The sequence below is a fragment of the Elephantulus edwardii genome, unplaced genomic scaffold (assembly GCF_000299155.1).
Source record: "Elephantulus edwardii isolate Elephantulus edwardi_28Jun2011 unplaced genomic scaffold, EleEdw1.0 scaffold00056, whole genome shotgun sequence".
Lineage (NCBI taxonomy): Eukaryota > Metazoa > Chordata > Mammalia > Macroscelidea > Macroscelididae > Elephantulus > Elephantulus edwardii.
This window is the reverse complement of record NW_006399806.1, coordinates 160,910-163,824: the sequence shown is the minus strand read 5'-3', so window position 1 is coordinate 163,824 and position 2,915 is coordinate 160,910. Positions and strand designations below refer to the sequence as shown.

Below are 2,915 nucleotides of genomic sequence, written 5' to 3'. Positions count from 1 at the left end.
TTTCCAGGGGTTAGGGAAAAGATTACCAATGTTTCTCCAGCAAAGCATCAAGTGGATTCAAACCACCAGAGAGGCTTATGGATTAACAGCACAATTTACTACAGAGTAAGCCAACGAAGTTCTCCAGGGTTCCCATAGGTCCCATTTAGAGAGACTGCTTTCCAGAGAGGTGCAAGACCACAAAGCTTGTCATTCCTGAAGCACAGTCTCACAGAGCAAGACAAACAGCCAAGAGAGCAGGACACCAGGGCAGAGTCCCAAGTTTGCTTCCCATATACTAGGAATCCATACAGTGGTTTGGTCATTACTAGTGATGCTGATGGAGTGTGTTTGGGGGGTGGGGGGTGGGATGCATGCACGCACGTGCACGTCTTTCTGCAAAGAGGCAAACTATACCCATGAGTGGTTCAACCACATTTAGTCTGAAATCCTAGCTATACCCTGTTGTTGCTAGGTGCCTTGAGTTAAGTATGACTCATAGTGACACTATGAACAACATATCTGAATCCTGTCCTGTCCTGTGCTAGTCTCACAGTCTCTGACACACTCATGCCCATTGTTGCGTTCTCTGTGTCAGTCCTCCTGGTTGAGGGTCTTCCTCTCTTTCTCCACCCCTCCACCTTTCCAAGTACTATGTCTCTTTCCAAGGAATAGTCTCTTCTAGCAACATGCTCAGATTGTGTGAGATGAAGCTTCATCGTCTTTGCCTTCAAGGAGTGCTCTGGCTGCACCTTCTCCAAGACATAACTGTTTGTTCTTTGTTCTTTTGGCAGTCCATGTAATATTCAGCGCTTTTCTCCAATACCAATTTGAAGACCTCTTCTTCTATCATCCTTATTCATTGTCCAGCTCTCAGATGTATAACAAATGATTGAAAAAGGCCATAGTCTGAATCAGGTGCACCTTCGTCCTCAAACTAACACCACTGCTCCTCAATAATTTAGAGAGTTCTCTGGCTCCAGATTCCCCCACTGTAATATGTCTCCTAATTTCTAGGCTTCTGGCACCAAGTGTATTGACTGTGGGTCCAAGTTAGATGAAGTTATTGACCTTCTTAATCTTTTCCCCATCTATCATGAGGCTGCCTACTGGACTAGAGGTGAGAATCTTCATGACACTGAGATGCATCCTATAACTAGACCAAGAGGCTGTTGTGAAAACAAAGCAAGGAAATACTACATGATTTAAAATTGGGAAATATGTGTGTCACAGTTGTATCTTTTCTCCTTATCTGTTTCGTCTGTATCCTGGGCAAATTATTCGAGAAACTGGACTCTATGAAGAAGAATGAGGCATCAGGTTTGGAGAAAGACTCATCAATAACCTTTGTTATGCGAATGACATATCTTGCTTGCTGAAAGTGAGGATGACTTGAAGCACGCGTTGCAGAAGGTGAACACTGCAGCCTTCAATGAGGAGTTATAGCCTGGTGATCTTGAATGGAGTACCTCAATAATATTTAGGCATAAAAAGGTTATACAAGAGGAGATCCACGATGGCAGCAGAGGCAGAGACAGTGTGGTGAGCTGCGGGAGCAGTGAACCACTTAAAGCAAGGGCATTATGGCCGTCCACAGACTTCGGCTTATTGATAATTGAACACTTAAAAAGTTGATGACTGGCCCTCAGTGAAGATCGAGGCTCAACAACAGGAATTCAAGGATTCCCAAGGAGAAATGGGTGAGTCTCATGACTCCCAACCCCCCCACACACACACACAGAGCCCTCGCCGCGCCGCATAGCCGCTGCAGCTCCATGAGGCCTCCACAGCCAGAAAGAATGGATTCCCTCACCCAGGATGGATGCTGGGCACCGGCCCTCCTCAAGACTGGTACAGTGAAGCCACCACATTGCCGCAAGATGGACTTGGTCTGGAGAGAATTCTTGGAGCCAGGATGGCGGCTGAGGGGGAAGCAGGCGCCTGCCAGCCACCCACAAAAGAGGGGCCACACACCAGCCGAGCGCCCGTGTGGCAGGGTAGGGGGGCGCCCCCAACGGCCGCCCGTGCTGGCGGGGCCGCACACCTCCTGCAGGCCTCCTGCGCTGGGGGGGGGCGCCCCACTGGCCACCTGCGTAGGAGGTAGGGGATGGGATGCATGCCCACCATCTGCAGGTTTGGAGAGGCCAAAGAAGACGATTACCTATGCTTTGGACAGGCCAAAGAAGATTACCTATGCATCGGACAGGCCAAAGAACACAATTAACTATGCATTGGACAGGCCAAAGAAGATGATTACCTATGCATTGGATAGGCCAAAGAAGATGATTACCTATGCAATGGATTGCTGAAAGTCACTGAGTCTGATGACCTTAACAGTGGCAGCAAGCACAAGAGGACCAACATCCTAAATGTGCCACATATTTTGTTCTGTTGAATGCTTCTGCCAAAAGATGGTTAGACCTGGGGGGAGTCTGTTCACAATTCTCAGGTTCCCTTTATCATATATAAAGGGGGAGGGCAGTGACACCTACTTCAAAATATAGTATGACCACTTATGGGTGGGTAAAAGTGGCAGTGCTGGAATTGGAAAGACTATCCCTGACCACAGAGTCCTTAGTCAGGCGAGGGGACCAGACAGGGGTAGGGGCAATTGGAGGGGGAGCATACCAGCCAGCTCCTGGGGGCTGTTGCCCTGCTCGGGATGGGCTGCCCTCGGTCCTCTGCCCAGGGCGGGCTTCCCTCAGCCCTCTGCCCGGGGTGGGCTTCCCTCGGCTCTCCTCCCGGGGTGGGCTGGCCTCGGCCCCCGGCTCGGGGCGAGTCGTCGCGGCCCTCCACCCGGGGTGGACTGCCCTCAGCCCCCGGATCTCGACGAGCCATCGTGGCCCTCTACCTGGGGTGGACTGCCCTCTGCCCTCTGCCCGAGGCGGCGTGCCCTCGGCCCCCGGCTTGGGGCAAGCCGTCGCGGCCCTCTGCCC

The 2,915-nt window shown here is 51.3% G+C and overlaps 1 pseudogene; it reads left to right on the top strand.

The window, feature by feature from the left end:
• The first annotated feature begins 1,894 nt into the window (after nucleotides 1–1,894).
• LOC102854799 overlaps nucleotides 1,895–2,915 on the top strand; it is a 56,619-nt pseudogene continuing 55,598 nt past the window's right edge.